This window comes from Panthera onca, chromosome B4 (genome assembly GCF_046562875.1).
Source record: "Panthera onca isolate mPanOnc1 chromosome B4, mPanOnc1 haplotype 2, whole genome shotgun sequence".
Taxonomy (NCBI): Eukaryota; Metazoa; Chordata; class Mammalia; order Carnivora; family Felidae; genus Panthera; species Panthera onca.
The window spans coordinates 112,281,795-112,301,390 of record NC_138345.1 but is presented as its reverse complement, the minus strand read 5'-3'; the positions used below and the strand labels follow the sequence as shown (position 1 = coordinate 112,301,390).

At 36.9% G+C, this 19,596-nt stretch overlaps 1 long non-coding RNA gene across 8 annotated transcripts in view; it reads right to left on the bottom strand.

The window, feature by feature from the left end:
* Positions 1-19,596, bottom strand: part of LOC132693982 (uncharacterized) — a 283,679-nt gene that overhangs the window by 32,377 nt on the left and 231,706 nt on the right. For 6 of the 8 annotated variants that reach the window (XR_013556549.2, XR_009617093.3, XR_009617091.3 and 3 more), the window contains one exon: positions 15,098-15,316. The exons of 1 other annotated variant lie outside the window; for it this stretch is intronic. This is a non-coding gene — a long non-coding RNA (uncharacterized LOC132693982). Of the gene's footprint in view, positions 1-13,689; positions 14,014-15,097; positions 15,317-19,596 lie in introns of those variants that run through there. One more of the 8 variants, XR_014137883.1, reaches the window with a different exon arrangement.

Genomic DNA, 19,596 nt, shown 5'->3' with positions numbered 1-19,596 from the left:
TCCTATTGTGATCCTTTCCAGGGGCAAGAATTGCTAGCCATCAGGACAGAGACAGAGTGGTGTTTAGTTTATTGATTAGTGTCAGAAGAAAAAGCATCTTCTGCACATTGAGGTCTGAGATAGGTACCTTATGAAAAGGTAGACAGGAAAAGTATTTTTATGGGTTATTTATAGGAAAGCTTACTTTGTTCAGGCGTGATAACAGGTCCTCTGGGTAAGCAGCAAAACTAGTCACTTCTTGGGGGGACGCACATTGGTGCTTTGACTGATGGATTGCCTCTGAATAAACAGTACAACGTACCTCAGATTAAACTATAAATTAAGTGGGAAGTCGTAGAACACCAGAAAGCAAGGTCTTAGTTTACAACCCCACCTGCCCTTTACGGTGTTACAGTTTACTCAGTATTGTTCCCCGCTGCATTGGGAGGCACCTGGAAGGGTGGATGATACAGATCACCGACACTTTAAAAATCCTTTTCATTGCCTTTGGAATGTAAATTTTAGTCATTTGGTTCTACTGAAATTATGAGGCTACCTTATTTTATTTCATTTTTAAAAAATTTTATGGAATATTATTTATTTATTTATTTATTTATTTATTTATTTAGAGAGTGTGTGAGCAGAGGAGGGGCAGAGGGAGAGGGAGACAGAGAATATTAAGCAGGCTCCGTGCCCAGCAGAGCCCTATGTGGGGCTTGATCTCACACCTGTGAGATCATGACCTGAGCTGAAATCAAGAGTCAGATGCTTAACAGACTGAGTCACCAAGGCTCCCCAAGGCTATATTAAAAAAAAAAAAATCAAAAGCAACAGTGACCTCTTCTTCCTCTCCAGAAACTTTACCCACAGCCCATTCTATCCACTCTCCTCTACTTTAGCACAGATTTAGCCTGACTTAGGTCTTCCAAAATTTCTCTAGAGGAGTAACTTATTAATTTATGTAGTTTCAAAGAGAATCATCAGAGACAAACAAAACAAAACTTCATATAATCTGAGATATGAACATAACTAGCAATTATATTCCATAGATTGAATGTATTTCTAATCCATTTTAGAAGGTATTCTAAAGGAACAGGTAACTGTATTCACTGAAACAGATATGAAAACTTGAAAAGATTTTTTGAAGAAATGTGGTACACAGAGTGTTAAAAAAAGTTGATAATGTATTCTTTTGAAAGTTTACTCTTACATTTAAAAAACTGAGTCTTATCTTAGGGACATATTTCATATTATTTTGAATTTCATCCTTCTCTACTACAAATTAAAGATGGATAGTTCACCTTATTTCATATTAGACATCTTAATTTCCATTTATCCATAAATGATAGATAATATAAACTCTAAGGTCACTTTATATTTTGCTATTCATGAAGTCAGAAGATCTGGGTTCTGGTCTAGTTTTATATCATCTCAAGTTAGTCTCTTTGCTCTGAAAACCAATGCCCTCATATGTAAAATGAAACAAATGATATCAGTTCTGTCTGCTTCATGGTGAGGTTATGAATATCAAATGCCTTTGAGAGAACTTTAAACACTATAGAGTCATCTATAAACAGAAATGCTTAGCTCCAAAGTGGAATAATAGTAAACATACCATAGCAGGTCATTTTTATTCATTCATGTATTCCATAATTCAATCCTTCTTCTTTTCACTACTAAATAAATACTGAGTATCTCCTGTATCCCAGGAATTATCTTATGAGCTGTAGATGAAGAAATGTAAAGGATACAGAGTTTATCCTTCACGTACCCAAAGCCCATCTAGGCTGGGAGACAGACATGTAAGCAGCTTTTCAAAATACAAACTCATAATTGCCGTACCAGTCATAATAACAGCAAAAAAGGAGTCCCGTGTGAGAGAAATGTTTCAGAACAATAATTAGAGGTGAATTTTGGGAGATCGATGCAATTGGAAGTTTGATTTTTGGTAAGAGAGTGGGGTGAAGATTAAGACTTAGACTGGAATCTGAGGGTAGAATGACTGGTAAACCATTCTTTGCACCAAGGCTTTGTAGGAAGGATATGTACTTTGGTCAAGAATGCAACAAAGGCTCTAAGCTAGGTAAATGGGTAATAGTCATCAATAACAGGACTCTGAATGGTTTAATTTAATGAATTCAACCACATACTTTCATGCTTTTAGAAGATGATTGACAGCCAGCCTCACTCTAGAGACCATAGGAAATAGCACTCTGGGGCTACTGCAATGATAAATGAATGTGTGGTTTATCAAGAGGGATTTTCATGCTTAATTGCAAAGTCTTACAAAAACCCCAACCCAACCTGAGAATTGATAGGGAGTAGTAAAGACAAGGCATAAGCATAAAACTTCCCAAATTATAGAAGGGAAGAGATTTAGACCATGCTACCCAAAATATACTTTTTGGCATTGATTATTTTGAGTTGAAGATGCTCGAGAAACAACAGATGCAGGAAGGAGTCTGACCTCCCCGTTTCAATCTAACAGCAGGTCATAAAACTTCCCATGAGAAAGGTGTCCTCCCTGTATCAGGGAGAGAAAAATAACCTTGTCACCAGAGACTGGGAGTTGAATGGACCTGTGCAAACAGACTTACTAAAATAACCCTTATTGTTCATTAATTCTTGCCCCATGCATTTCCTACTCACTGACCCACAATTTACTGCCCCTCGCTCAAGCCTTTTTATCTTGTCACATCCCCATGATTTCTTGTTCTTTGTGTAAAAAGGTACACCAACATTTGACCTTTTTTGGGTCTTCATTTTCCCTCTGAAGACTCCTATGCACACATAAAATGGATTAAAATGAGTATGTTTCTTTCCTATTAAACTGTGTTATGCCAGTTGAATTCTTAGGCTAGTCACAGAAGTTAAGAAAATAAAAGGAAGTTTTCCTTCCCACAGAAGTAGTGGGGTAGTCTATAAACTTCCTTACGTTGCCCAAATTTAGTTAACTCAGAAATGTTTGCAGTCTACTCCCTTTTCCAGACTTAGACCTAAGTGGAGGAAATAAGGATTTTATTTGCTGAGATATTAGCATTTCTGGACTCAAATGTTCTGACTTCTGAGAAATCTTAACCAAGAAAAGTGATCTGAGCATTGATGTTGATCAAGATCTTAGATTTCATCTTACAGGCCATGAGGACATTTGCAAGAAAAAAATGAAGTTTTTGCAAATGGTGATTCTGATAGCATCAAGCTCAACAGATAGAAATGGGGATGCGGTTGAGGTTGACAGGAGAAAGGCAGAACAGTTCAGAGTGACCTACTGACTTTGAAGCGAGATCAGCCATGGAGAAAGGGGTGGTAAAAGAGTGATCATGGGAAAAGACTGTCCTCAGAAAAACTTCCAAAGTAGCCTTGACAGGATGCGATGAGACTGGTCTGGAGAGGGGCGAGGAGGAGGAGTGAAAGATTCTGGTTTTGGAATCTGTGCAGTTAGCAGCACCATGAACTAGGATAGCTATATCAACAGGGTGGGGCTGGCGGAGAAGATAATGAGTGGTGTGAACATACTCATTTTCAAGGTACTTGGGGGATCTCCAAGTATCCCTGCCAACATGATAGTTATAAATATGATTCTGCTGCCCAAGAGAAAGATCTAGCTGGAAACAAGTATTTGTAATCATCCACTGGGTTCAGGTCATGCAAGAAAACAGAATGATTTTAACAAGACTATTTTGATTGAAAAGGGTACAGCAATAACAGTCAGTCTGAACAGGACACATCACCAAAGAATTCTGAAGAAGAAACTTACAGAAAAAAAGGAAAGTAGTGAGAGAATTAATATAAAAGAGTTTTAAGAAGGGCAAGAGGGAAAATGGGTGTAGAGAAAAGAGCCAAATGTTCCAGTGATACTGGCAGACTAAAAAAATGAAAAAGATTTTGAAACTAAAAAAATCCAGGACACTGATAACCTTAACATAATACTTTAGTATGGTAGTTGAAGCAAATTCAATCTTTAATTGGTTAAGTAGTAAATAGATCCCGGAGAAGCGTACAGAAAACGTGCATCCGTGTTTCAGAAAGTTTATTTCCAAGTTATAGAATAAAAAAATTTAGCAGCTTGAAAGGTAACTGGAATAAAGGGAAAGGGACTTTTGTAATTGATTAACCAATTATGAATTGATTTTATTTGACGGAGGGAGGTATATAATAATAGAGGCTATCACGACTGAATTCTGGATCTAATTTTTCTATTGCTGAAGGTGGCCGTATATAATAATGGTCAAAGGTATGGTTTGGGCACCTTGTGTTCAAATATCACTTAACTACTTTGTGTCTCAATTCATTTATATATACAGTAAGAAAAAAATGATTATTTCTGCCTCATAGATTTGTTGTTACTGACACATTGTAAGTACTTACTATGTATTAATTATTGTATTATTAGATTATTATCACAGATTTATTTTTATGTCAGCATAGAGTACTTTTAAAGCAAGTACATATGTGTTTATTAAGTAAAAATTTCGCTCCAAGTCAATTCCTGGTCAAGAGGTTATGTAAATGCCAATACTGTTCTCTTTCTACAGCGGAGGATTGCTTTTTCTAGGAATGGGGAAAGCCTGTTAGAACATGGAGCTGTCAGTCAAGCCTTGTTTAGTGCCGGAAACAAGTTTTATCCATGTTAATGCCAGAATATCACTAGGGATCAAGATCTTTTCTCAATGATATAGACATGCTTTAAGCATTGGGTCCTTATCCTCAGGAAGAAAACTGTTCTTTCAGCTTGAGGTCTCTGCATGAGCTTGCTGCTCCAAATCTAGTTCTCTGGATATATTTTTATTTTAAATGGAAAAAGTAAACTACATATTCAATTTTAAAAAATGATAGCACAAATCCCAACATCCTTGATCAGGTACCCATAAAGCAGAGCATCATGGTTAAACAGAAGGGTTCTGTAATCAAACTAATTGGCTCATATTTGTTTCTAAATATGGATAGAAAATTGGTGTATGAGAAGAGAATTCAGTAGATGATTTTTTTTCTTGTGTCGCTTCAGGTGCTCTGAAACACATTTTTTCCCCCAGGGGCCTACCCTGATCCTACTTAGCAACTTTTTAAAGGCAAGTATATAATTTCAATTAGGAGAAGACACAAGACAGATTTTGCCATGGCAGTTGAAAGCAAGGTAAAATGGAGATAATAAGGCGATGAAGAAAAGACCAATTTCAATGAGAAAGAGAAGGGATGGAAGACGGAGAAGGAGAAGAAGCAGAAAGGAGGAGCAGTGGGAGAGGGGGCGGAGGAGAGGTGAGTGGACAGGGAGAATGAGAATGAGAGAGGGCAGGGAAGGAGGAGAGCCATGGTGCTGCCATACTGCTACTGAATGTGTGAAGAACACATTGCTCAATCCTAGATTCCGAAGATACAGCACCAGAGTCCAAGTGAGCGCACCTGGTGACTGCAGTTTGTTCTTGCCCACACCCACACCCCTCTCTCTTGGTGGTTGAGGGAAGGCCCAGAGAAACCTCAAATAACACAGTGAGAGTGAGGCAGCCTTTATAACCAAAAGGGTAGTTCAGATCATCTAAGTTGAAGGTAAAAAGCCACAAAATAGAGATTAAAAATAATAAAGAAAATATGGTACATGTGGAGAAATCTGGGAGAAAGAAGGAGACTCCCATGATAGTTAAGAGAAGAAAGTCTTGATGCACACATGAGCATTGGAAGAGAGAAGCTAACCTTTGCATGGTTCTGACTATGAAAAGTGTGAGATACCTTTATCTAGTCTGAGTGAAGAGGCTTGAGGAGATTCACAGCTTTTGCAACAAACGTGGAGAAGCCAGGGGGAGAGTGATGTCAAAGGGTTGCTGACAGCATTGTGAATGGGCAGAGAATGGGAATCACCGGGATCCTACATTTCTCAGCAGATCTTCATTTTTTCAGAGGTGGGGAGGAGGTCCTCCTTTCTTTGGAAATTCAGTGCCTAGCACGCTGCACAGCATATTGCAGTAATGAAAATAAAACACGTGAGAACATTTTGTAAATTATCACATATTAGGTACCAGTTCAGTTTCCATTATATTTTTTAACTACATCTGTATATATATAAACTTTCTAATTTTTAAAATGGTAGGAAGCAGCAATGGGAATGTTTTTAACAAGAAAAATTGTTGGAAGTAATAAACTGTTTTTATTATTACATTTAAATTTTTTTCTTACAGGTATAAAGTCCTTTTGATTAATTTAAAAGTATAAGTGATGAACTGAATAATTTCATGTGCTCATAAAATAATCCTGTGATTTATTAAGTGGTGTATTATAATATAACGTAATATTATTATAATATGCAAATATAACTTGCATATATAATTAATTTGCATATTCATTAAAACTTGGCGGGGGGGGGGGGGGCTCCTGGGTGGCTCAGTCATCTGAAAGGCTAATCTTGATTTTGCCTCAGGTCATGATCCCAGGGTGGTGACAATGACCCCATGGGGCTCTGCACTCAGGCTGCTTGAGACACTCTCCCTCTGTCCCTCTCCTCCGCTTGCACTCTCTCTCCCTCTCTAAAGTAAAAAAATGAAAACTAAATTTAAAAACTTATTTTTAACTGAATATAGGAGAAAACCCCAATATTTTAGCAAAACAAAGAAAATCCCGTATTTTATTAATAAATTTCCTCCATAGTGGCAAGCAGGTATCAAAATGCTCCCTTTTAGAGAAAAAGAACTATGAAGGAACCCAAACTTCATAAATCTGCATGACACTTTTTTGAATCAATTATACTTAGAAATACATATTTTAGGGGCACCTGGGTGGCTCACTCAGTTCAGCGTCCAACTTTGGCTCAAGTCATGATCTCACAGTCCGTGAGTTCGAGCCTTCCATCAGGCTCTGTGCTAACAGCTCAGAACCTTGAGTCTGCTTCGGATTCTGTCTCCCTCTCTCTCTGCCCTTCCCCTGCTTGTTCATGTGCACTCTCTCTCTCTCTCTCTCTCAAAAATAAATAAAATTAAAAGAAAAAAGAAGTACATATTTCATGTGGCAGATTTTGTACATGGCTTTCCCCAATCCTGGGGGGAAAAAAGGGGATAAATGCTTTCAGATGCTACAAGTCAGCTTTCTCACTTTTTCTGAGTGATTTTTGGGGATGGAAGTGGGAAGTGAGGATGATGTTGGCGGTGGTAAGGGCCAGAAGTTGGGGAAGGCGTGGGAAAAAACCACCCTGTACCAACTAATATTAGATTAAAATCAAGTTTCATTCTCCCCAATCTCAATCCAGTTACATTATGTTGATTTTGCCAGAAAGCATTAAACTAAAATAGGACTTTAATTATTTTATTATTATTCACATCATTTAAAAAATGTGCCAAGGCTGCTAATATTTAACTTATTAGTTTAAGTTCTGATAACTGATAACTCTTTCCCTTAATGAAAAGCATATTTTCCGCTGCTCTGGAAATGCCAAAGCCAAAAGACTAGAAGGAATCAGGATTGCAACGGCATTCCAAATTAGAAATCCTTAAAGTCTTCATGTCCTTTCTCTATAGCCTTTTTTCTTAATTATTACTATTTTCTTATTATTTTAAGAAAAAGTGCAATGAACACTAACTTCTAATCTTGCTAGAACTAGCATGGGTTCTAAACCACAGCAGCCCCTGCTCCAAACATATCCTCTTATTTCAAGCTTTTGGTAAGGGAAAAAAAAATCGTTTAACACTTCTAGATTCTTTGGCTCGTCTAATAACCAAATTAACATAAGACAGATTAACCAGAGCAAAACAAATTTAATTATGCACTATATAGGAGGCCTAAGGACAAGTTGGACAATTGAGGCCTATATGCCATGTTCAGCTAAGGAATGGGATAGAGGTCTGGGGCCTCAAAAAGGGAGGAGGGTGATTCCTAGGACAATAAGAAGACATGTTTGGTAATTATATGTTTACCCTGCCTTACAGATAAGTCATTCATATAAAAAAGTTACCTCATGGTAACAGCTCTCTTTCTGAGCCAGGCCCCCTATCTAAATTATTTTAGGTAGTTAAGGGGAGAGGTAATAATTTTTCTTGAATCTCTGGGTCTTGATTGCCTTCAGCTCAAAATAGTCTCAAAAAGTGACACATTTTGGGAAGATTTTTTTCTAAACCCCTTCAAAGCTCAAAAGTCAGTTACAGTTATGCCTATAGCATAAAGATATATGGACTACATCATTTCTCATAGGAAAAACTTATTTACTTCTTCAAGTTGAAGTGGGATTCTTGAGGTACTGGATATGATTTTATATACAATTTTACCCATGATATTATGAAAATTAATAAAGGGAAACCTCACTAAAATGGAGTCAGGAGGTTTTGGCAGGGGGAGCTCTCATGCCTTCCCACTCCTAGTCACAAGAAGAGATGAACTTGACCTTACACAGAATTGACCTTGCACGTGGATACTATTCCAGCTAGAGGAAGAGAGATACTTTCCTTATCTCCCTCAGTAACAGCTGCACCAATAAAAAGCCACCATTCTTCAAACCGCCAATTTACTTCAGTGGACTTTTAGTACATAACAGTCTTCCCAACTTATTTCTTTTCTCCTTAAAAAAGCATGCCTCTCGGGTGCCTAGGTGGCTCAGTCGGTTAAGCACCCAACTTCGGCTCAGGTCATGATCTCTCGGTTCCCGAGTTCGAGCCCCGCATCAGGCTCTGTGCTGACAGCTCGGAGCCTGAAGCCTGCTTCAGATTTTGCGTCTCCCTCTCCCTCTGGCTCTCCCCTGCTCACGCTCTGTCTCTCTCTGTCTCTCAATAATAAATGAACGTTAAAAAAAAAAATAAACATGCCTCTCCTTTGTTCCTCAGACTTGCCTATGGTTTTGCTGCAGCGTGTTTGTCCCAGATTGCAATTCTCTTTTATTCTTGAATAAATCCACTTTTTTGCTGGTAAAAGAACTAGCAGTTTTTATTTTTAAGGTTAACAATATAGTTTTTAGGCAAAACATGTTTGTGTTACAATATTTAACACATTATCTCAAATATCTTATTGATAAAGTAATGTAATCCCTGTAGTGTGCTTTGTGGTGAGCAGAACAACTCTAGCTCTCTTGGACACAAAGTAAAGATTCACTAGAAGTAGTCTGGGTAGTATAGAAAAATCTAACTAAGGGACAACTATGTGTCAGAAAGATATGAAATAGGACAGCTCTATGGGCTCAGGTACTAGGAAATAAGGCAGAGTCTCCTTAAACAACCACCCTCATCCACATGTCTCTTTTTCTTTTTCTTTTCTTTTTAACCAAGCCTCTTGTGTGTGTGTGTGTGTGTGTGTGTGTGTGTGTGTGTGCGTGTGTGGTTATTTTCTTTGAAAATCATATTGTTGTGGTGGAAAAAATTACTCATCCTTTCTCACTTCTTTGGCTGGTCTAACAATCAAATTAACATAAGACAGATTAACAGAGGAAAAACAAATTTAACTGTGTGTGTATGGAAGCCCCACATCCATGAGAGGTTCAAAGGCAGGAAGGTAAAATAAGGTATATGTGCCATTCTGAGCTAAAGAATGGGACAGGTACCTGGAGCCTCATAGGAAAAGAGACACATCAAAGGGCCAGAGAAAGAGCAGATGTCTGGTAATTAGATGTTTGCCCAGCTCTTCAGATGTCACTTAGATAAAGTTTACTCTGGTAATAACTCTCATTCTGGGAAAGACCCCTAATTTAGATCCATCTAGGTAGTTCAGCGAGGGGGAAACTGTTCTCTTGAGCTTACAGGGTCTCGATTGCCTTCAGCTCAAATTAGTTCACCTGTGAAACTGGCACATTTTGGGGAAACTTACATTTTATTAATTTTTGAGAGAGAGAGAGAGAGAGACAGAGTACGAGAGGGGCAGGGGCAGAGAGAGAGGGAGACACAGAATCTGAAGCAGGCTCCAGGCTCTGAGCTGTCAGCAAGGAGCCCGACACAGGGCTCGAACTCGTGAACTGCTAGATCATGAGCCAAAGTCAGATGCTTAACCATCTGAGCCACCCACATGCCACTGGGGAGACTTATTCTGAACCCTTTCAATCAATCATGAGTAAAAAATATAATTTTTAGTCTTTTCACATCATACTAAAAATGTAATCTTATTTTATGTTAAATTCAGTTCCATTTAAAAGTGGTACCTGGGATAGAAGAGCAAAAGGCACAGTGATGTTAGATTGCACTTAATATAATAGTGGATAGAAAAGACTATAGAGGAAGAAAAGCAATTTTTCCTCTACCCCTTCAAGATTTTTGGTTGTGACATCCCCCTGTAATCTGTAAAGACAGATTGACAGGAGAAAAACTAAGAGAAATTTAATAACATGCAGACCTCCTATACATAGAGGGGACATCCAGAAAAATCCAAAGTCATCCAAACATCACCTTAAATACCATCTTCATGACCAACAGATGAATTAAAAGATGCTCAATATCGCTCATCATCAGGGAGATACAAATCAAAACCACAATGAGATATGACCTCACACCTGCTAAAACTAAAAACATAAGAAACAAGTGTTGGTGAGGATGCAGAGAAAGGGAAACCGTCTTGCACTGTTGGTGGGAATGCAAACTGGTACAGCCACTCTGGAGAACAGTATTTTTAGCTTTTTGAAGCTAAAAATAGAACTACCCTATGACCAGCAAGTGTACTACTAGGCATTTACCCCAAGGATACAAGGATACAAAAATACTAATTTGAAGGGATACATGCACCCCAATGTTTATAGCAGCATTATCAACAGTAGCCAAATTATGGAGAGAGCCCAGATGTCCATCAAGAACCCAGATGTCCATCGACTGATGAATGGATAAAGAGAAGGTGGTGTATATATATATATATATATATATATATATATATATATACACACACACATATATATGTATATATATATATATATATATATATATATACACACACACATATATATGTATATATATATATACATACACACACACACACACACACACACACACACACACGTTGGAAAATTACTCAGCCATCAAAAAGAATGAGAGCTTACCACTTGCAACAATGTGGACAGAGCTAGAGTATTACATTAAGTGAAATAAGTCAGAGAAAGACAAATACCATGTAATTTCACTCATATGTGGAATTTAAGAAAGAGAACAAGTGAACATGGCGGGCGGTGGGGGGGAAGAGAGGCAAACCAAGAAACAGACTCTTAACTATAGAGAACAATCTGACCGTTACTGGAAGGGAGGAGGGTGGAAGGATGGGTCAAATCGGTGATGGGGATGAGGGAGGGCACTTGTGATCCAAGTGTTGAATTACTAAATTCTATACCTGAAACTCGTATTACACTGTATATTAACTAACTAAAATTTAAATAAAAACTTGAAGATAAATAAATAGCATCTTAAGCTAATGACAAAAGAAAGATACTGAGGATGGGGAGAGCCCTTTATGGGAGGTTATCAGGCAAAGCACAGTCAACAAGGGTATGATTGATATGCAGATTTAAGTCCAAATCTTCTCCAGTTTAGGTTTCTAGAGACTTAATTGTCCTCTTCCTGGCATAGATAGGGAAGCACAAATGTCTCTTACAAAAAGGCAAGTTCTCTGTTTTCAGAAGTTTTCAGAAATTCTCCCATATCTGCTATCTTTATATATAACGAGTTCAAAATAATCCTTATGCGTAAAAGATACATTTTGGGGCAGTATATTCTGCCTCTTTTCAGGAATAAACACTTCTAATTTTGTCAAGAACAGAGAACTGTCAAACAGGACTCATCAGGCAAATACGTAAAGAAGCAGCATAACCACCTGTGCATGGGAATTTTTTCAGAGAAATGTTCTGTTTGCAAAAGCGTTCTTCTTTCTAGATTTGCTACACAGGAGGCAAATTAAAGGCTTCCTCCGACACTTCTGACTATTCAATATCTGTAACATAAACGAAATCAAAACAAGGGACTGCTGCTTTGTTTACCATACTCGTATGTACGACTTGCAATATCAGTGGCCCTAAAATATTTGAAGTTTATCGTAAAGATAGTTACAAATTACATTTTTCACCAGCGAAATACACGAGCTCAAGCAATGTGCATTTTAAAGTGAGTTTATGTTAAATTAATTTTATTTGGTTTAGCACATAAGTAGATGTGGCTTCTACTGTGAGACTCTGGTTCTCCCCATAAAAGAGGTAATATCGAAGAGTGAAAAGTGAACACATTTTGGTGTTGGGAAATTGGGTTAAGACTTAACTTTGCTCTGTAATGTTGAACAATTTACTCCTTGAATCCATATTTTTCTTTCTGTCTCCTAAAAATGTATCTGTCTTAACTCTCCAGAAGATATAATACACTCTGTAATTGTGTCATACATTCCAGTGATCACTCTGACAGGTGCAGAGTAAAAAGCCCATTCGGGAATTAAAGCAATGGCAACAATTCTAAAGACATGAGCTAATTTCCACTATAAGCCTGAACTTAAACAAGCACCAATTTTCACTTTGCAAATCTCTCATGCCTATGCCCTGTCTTTCTTATTCATAAAGTGTTAGCATGTAGCCTTAATACATTCATATATGATCATGGTTGCTCTCCTTCCTTAAAGTATTTCTGTTTTGAGAAGTATTTTTGGGAATCAATGCTTAACATTTTATGAGATAAGAAACAATTTAAAATAGTAACAATGCTGACAAGAATGATCAAATTAATAGGTTTGCTCAGCATGTTTTTCCTAAGGAGTGATGAGCTAAAAAATCAAATTATATTTATGTCTGTCTGTACATGTGTCTTCACATGAAATGACTTGGAAAAAGGAAATAAACCAAAATATTGGGGAAGTGCCAGAATTTGTGGAGTTTGCCTTTTGTCTTTATGGCCTTTTTACATTTCCAGATTTCCTGTATTACTTTTATCATCAGTAAAGACTTCTACTAGACTAGAACCCAATGTATGAAAGAAAAAGTCTGGATGTTTCTAATGGGATGTTCTGATAAGTTAGTAGGTCTAAAAATACTGCTGAGGGTCTCCTTTTTCCCCATTCCTGGTTTTGGAAAGATTGATTTCTAAAGGTGAAGATAGTAAGAGAAATTCTTTCAAGTATAAGCAGATATTAAATATAAAAATTGGGTGACTAGAAAACAAGGTTTTCTTCCTGTTATTATATTTAGAATATATGTTTGCCTTTAGGTAATCTAATATTGGTATCTTCATCTGGTATTATTTGTTTAGTGATTCAGTTTCATGATTTTTTCCAATTCAGCTTTTTTTTTTTTTTCTGTGTAACTTCCTTTAAAGATAGAACATATTTTCAAAATAATGTTAGTTTAAAAACAGTAATGGAGTCTCTCTCTAAAGTACACAGTAACTAACTCTTCCACTGTTCAGGGTTTGAAACAGTCCTTGGAATTAGGCAAAATGGCTTCATTTATACTACAAGGATTCATTGTTACTGATTCTTTAAAAATTCTTTTCAGAGGGCAAGATGTGGCTCTTAGACAAACAAAAAGATCAAATGTTTGCAAAGTAACACAAGCTAGATTTTAGATCTAAGAATGCCAATTAATAAACTAACTTTTTTAAAAGTCATATTCTAGACAATTGGTTCTTCCCATAGAGCCCCTTCCTTCCTTCCATCCTTCCTTCCTTCCCTCCTTCCTTCCTTCCTTCCTTCCCTCCTTCCCTCCTTCCCTCCTTCCTTCTTTCCTTCCTTCCTTCCTCCCTTCCTTCCTTCCTTTCCTTCCTTCCTCCCCCCCTCGTCCCTCCCTTCTCTCCTTCCTTCCTTCCTTCTTCCCTTCCTTCCTTCCTTCCATCCCTCCTTCCTCTCAAAATCAAACAAACCAATATTTAAAGCAGCTGTGTCTCTCTATATATAAAAGAGAGAAGTGAAATTGCTTGGGTTGGAATGGGGGCTACCTTTGGTTCCTGCTTTTCCTACACATGCTAGAAATAAGGATTCTGAAGAATCTTAAGAATTTCTCAATGTCCAATTAGAAAATTCATTTTGTAATCTAAGATTTATCAGGTTCCTAGTGTTATACACACAGCTTGGGTTTTTTTTGTTTGTTTGTTTGTTTCTTTGTTTGGTGGGCGTGGCTGGAGGCAGCATCTGAAACAGAGAAGCAGCTAGTCAGGCTGTAACATTTACATTTGCCCCAATTATTAGTTATTCTAAGTTCTCCACATCATTGTAATAGGCCTCAAAAATGCTACTTGGTAAGTTAGCAGTACCTGATAGAATGGGAGTCAAGAGCAAAATCTCGTCCTGTTACTCTTACAGCAAGTAGACAAATTAATAAACAATTTAGTTAATTTAAGTACAATTGCTCCTTGGCCTTTTGGCTAAGATCAAGTGTAGTTAATTTAAGTACAAATTCTCATCTCAGGGACACATTTTTGTTGAAACTCTCTGTTAATTTGGCAGTTAACAAACTGGACAGACAATGACTTTTATTGGAAATTCACAGGTATTTAACTATATTTTTAAAAATGCAAAAGCATTGGAACTAGCTTTACCTTGTGGTTGGGAAAGGATGTACTCAAGTATCACTATATTAAATATTATTGTAATTTAAAATATGGTCCCAAAGTAAACAATTTTTGGAGCCGCCACATAAGTGAAGGCTCGACAAAAATGGGAATAATTACAGCCACAACCACAATCATTACAAAAACATTTTCTGACTAAAACCTATGAGACTCATATTCTGTATGGACCCATTTATTCTCACTCCTTCCTGAAGACTGAGCCAGTGTCATTAGGCTTTATATCCAGAATGATCATGGACTTCATTTAGAAATAAGCTTTTTATTGCAATATGAAATTTTAAATATTTAAATGTTACAGAGGGCCGGTATAAAGCCCTTCTCTGGAGGAGCCTCTGTGACCTGTAGCATCTGTGGAGATGACAATACTTGTTAATAACTGCCAACCCTCACTATTCCATCCTAAGAAACAGATCACAGCAGCACATTCTCATTTATTGGACCACCAAAGTGTATTTGTGTTTTTTTTTTAAGATTGGAGTGGTTGAAGGACATGTTTCTTGTTCATAAGGCTAATACTGAGAAGAAGCTGTATTGAAAGTGGCATTGATATGAGGACTACTTTTTTTAAAATGGACCACTTATGGAAAAAAAATATTGATACTCTTGCTTGAACACGAGCTTTACAAATGAGGGAAAAAGATCCCTTTTCATGGTATTACTATAGAAGTTTATTATTATTCAGGCCCCAAAAATCCAAATATGCTTAACATCAAGGGAAGTGGTTGGTCTGTGTTTTCTGTGCATTCAAGCATCTCAATTATATTCAAAGAGAAAGATAAATGCACCTACTTTATCCATTTTTACTTAAAATGTCTCTTCATATTTTACACCCAGTAATCGGCGTAGCATATGTTCACAGAATACTGCAATAAATGATAAATATCCACATTATATTCATGATTTTTTTTTTCAATGAGAGTTGATCCCATTTCTAGTTTTGACTGGCTGCATGAGCCCGGTCATTTTTTATATTGAAAATAGACTCTCACTGTTACAAACATTAAATCAACCTTTATTCACATGCAGTTTTATTTGCTTCATAAGACCAGTATAAGCATGATTGAGAGATACCTTCCGCATTTTTTTCACATGAAAAAGTGGGTTTACTATTTAAGGCCCAAGTGCACTTGAGAAATGGCTTTTGAAAAGCTCTGGATTTCAAGGCAAAACAATTGGCATTGTCCATTACGCTTGGATAAATGTTTGTACTTTGTAGCAGTTTCCTAGCATTCTCTTTTGAAACAATGCCGAGTCTCCAGATCAACATTGTACTCAATGATGTTTCTATTTTTGTTTTCCTTGATCAGTACCAGGGGAAGAAGACTGTAACAGATCCTTCAGAAAATCTGTTCAGGGTGACAAAGAACTCAAGGGAAAGCTAATCATCTAATGATTTCAAGGCACTTTAAATTCTTGGTACCCAGTTCACTTCTGTGAACCATCGTGCCTGATGAGTGCCTGAAGGGCCAAAACACTGACCACACATTTCTGCTATATTAAAAAAAAAAAAAAAAAAAAAAAAAGCTGTTCACATGTACAAAGCATGTGAGTGGAGAATGACCCCATGCTTTTGCCATAGCTCTGCTCAGAAAACAAGACAAATGAAGCAATGTAAAATGAGTTATAAATGAGTACATGTGCTAGTTTGATTTTTTTAATAGGAAATATTCAAAATAAAAACATGCAATTGTGTTGAATAGGGACATATTTTGAAAAAAAACCATATATATATACACAGAATGGGGATTTGGAATTAATATTTAATTTGAAGGAAATAGATATTAAAATCATTCCATTTTAATGAAATTAAATATGAAAGCATTGAAAATAAAATGTAGTTTTACCTAAAAGCATGCTAACTTAAAGCTGAAATGCTTCAGATAAAAAGTTATCTATGCAAATTTTGTTTTCTTACTTGAACTTTTATTAATGTTGAAAACTGGCATTTGTTGGTTTTCACTGATACGATATTTCAAAAGAGAATTACCAGTTTCGTAGTTTTCTTTTCCTTGAACCAAAATAAAATCCTTTAACAAAAAGTCTTGGTATTGAATCACTAGCAAAGAGTAGCTCAAGGCCTTATTTAAAGAACCTCAATAATACCAAAAAGCAGAGAGGATATGAAAGGAAAGAAAATCTGGACTAAGTATGGTCTAAAAAATTAATTTAAGACATTCTTTTTTCCTCTTGCTTTCTCCAACAAAGTAATAACAGTTGGGAGTCTTTCACACAAAATCAGCCTCAAGCAGTCCATGAAATACAGAGAATGCAGAGACAGAGAACTGAAGTTGAAATTGTTTCAAAGTCCTCAATCTATACTGTCTTCAATATGCAAATAGAAAACTTTAAATAGGGACTTAGGGAAGTCCCTAATTAGGACCTAAATAGGAAGAAGGTTGTTGGGGAGAAATGGACTCCCATGTAATTTCCCAGACTGAGGACTGAAAACATACTTTAGAATTATGAAATCTAAAATAGTTCACTTTTGAGGCGCCTGGGTGGCTCAGCCGGTTAAGCCTCTGACTTCGGCTCCGGTCATGATCTCAGGGGGTTCGTGGGTTTGAGCCCTGCATGGGGCTCTGTGCTGACAGCTCAGAGCCTGGAGCCTGCTTCAGATTCTGTGTCTCCCTCTCTCTCTGCTCCTCCCCCACTCGCACTCTGTCTCTCTCAAAAATAAATAAACATTTAAAAATTTTTTAAATAAATAAATAAAATAGTTCACCTTATATACCAAGGGAAATACTGAACATATCATTGTGGTAAAAATCATAAATAATTTAATGGAATATCTAATAAAGTGACCATGAATAAATAATGGTCATTTTTTAAAAATGTATGTTTTCATTGAAAAGAATTACAATCAAGTTTACCATTTATCTGGAGAAAGGAATTATATTAATGGCTTGCACTTTATATGGTACTAAAGCTATATACTTTATATATAAAAACATGTAATAAAAATAAATAAATATGGGCTACAAATAAATACAAATGTAATATATCCTCTCCAAACCTTGTCCTCGGACACCACACACAATGTATGTGTGTATGCGTGTATGTATGTATTCAGTGGCTCTGATCCACTCAGAATGAAACTAACTCCTATGACAGCCTCCAAATCCCCACCCAATCTGTCCCACTGCTTTCACCCTGCCTGTTGTGCCCTCAGCACATTGACTTCCTTGCTATTCCTTGAACACAGCAGGTCCCCAGCAGCTCAGGCTCTCCTCCTTACATGGCCTCTGCCTGCATGGCTCTTTCCCCAGACGATCACAAGGCTCACTTTGTTCTGTTTACTCACATCAGTTCTTGGATTAAATATCATCTTCTTATGAAGCATCCTTTTTAAATTGTAACCCCATAACCTCATGCATCTCCTTCCTACGCCCTGATTTGTTTTTTTTTTTTCCATCACTTACAATCATTTTCCATTCCGTGCATTTTAAAAACTTACTATTTGTTGTCTGTCTTCCCTTACTTACCAAAATGCACACTCCACAAGGAAGGTATTATTGTGTGCTTAATTTCTCCTTTATCCTCAGTGCTTCACAGAATGACCAGGATATTTTGATCAATAAGTATTTTGGAAAATAGTGAATGCAAAATAATTCACTTTACTACAATATGGGCCAATTGTTGCTTCTTTCATTAGAAAATGTTGAATTAATGGCAGCCATACGTATTCACTCAAATAGAATTCTCAAAACACATGAAAATATACCCACACACATTTTAAGTAGGGGAAACACTAGCATACGGATTAATGACATGGATTTTGGATTTTACAAACTTAGTTCAAATCTGGTTCTGGCTCTATACCATCTGGCAGTTCATGTAAACTCTCTAATCCTCGATTTGCTCAAATGCAAAACGGGTGTCAAAATCTCATATGATTAATAGGAGGGTTAAATGAAGCAGATCATTTGACTGTAATCGTTATTTATTATCTATTATATTATAATTTTATGTTTAGCTTTAATGTTATTATTGTAAGACTGTTATGACTGGGATCTTGTGTCTCTAGATGGAGACTGAGACTGTGAATACTTAATTTAGAGCAAACTTGGCTGATCCAAGAGAAACTCAACCTGGAACAGCCCATTAACTTCTCTAACCTTTTGAACAATCATCTCCACTGGAAAAAACAACGTTACACACTAATTTTAATTCTGTTACTGCTAAGAGACCATGAGATAAAAGGAGGGCTCAGAAATAAGGATCATTTCAATTTCATGACTTTTTATTAAAGAGAGAGACAGCATGTGGGCAAGAGGGGCAAGGGGAGAGAGAGACAATCTTAAGCAGGCTCCATGCTCAGCACGGAGCCGACACGGGGCTCAATCCCACAACCCTGGGATCATGACCTGAGCCAAAATCAAGGGTCAGGTGCTAAACTGACTAAGCCACCTAGCCACCCCATTATAGTGACTTTTTAAATGAATGCTTCTGAAAACATGTCGTCCAATATAGCCCCAAGGAAACAGACTCCTCATTCATACTAATGTATAAGAACTACTTAATTACCATGTAAAGTTTGAAAAAAAATCTCGTTTCCATTTGTTGGTTCTTCCTTTGTAATTGCTTTGTTTGTCACTGAGTGTAATGGTTCTAAGGTTTACCGAATAGATCCTGGGACTCAATTCTTTTTAGCTTTATTGATGTATAATTGACAAATAAAATTGTAACATATTTAAAGCGTGCAATGTGATTATTTGAGACACACACACATTGTGAAAATATATTGCCCCTTGGAGTTAGCTCACATACCCATCACCTCACGTATTTACTTTGTGTGTGTGTGTGTGAAAGAGAGAGAATACTTAATTTCTACACTTAGGAAATTTCAATTATACAACATAGTGTTAGCAACTATAGTCTCCATGTTATAAATTGGATCGCCATCTTATTCATCTTATAACAAAGTTTGTACCCTATTGTCGGAGGAGGTGATCAAGAGCATGTTTTAACTGGTTGACTCAAGAACTAGAGGCAGGCAACTCTTCTGTCCTTGAAATGGACATTCTTCTCACGGTTTCTATGGTGGAAGCCATGTCAAGAACGTAGCCTTCAGAGAGCAAATGTGTTGAGACTACCTGGGCAATACATGTGATTGAATCCAACTAAAGCCTCTATATAGAGGAAG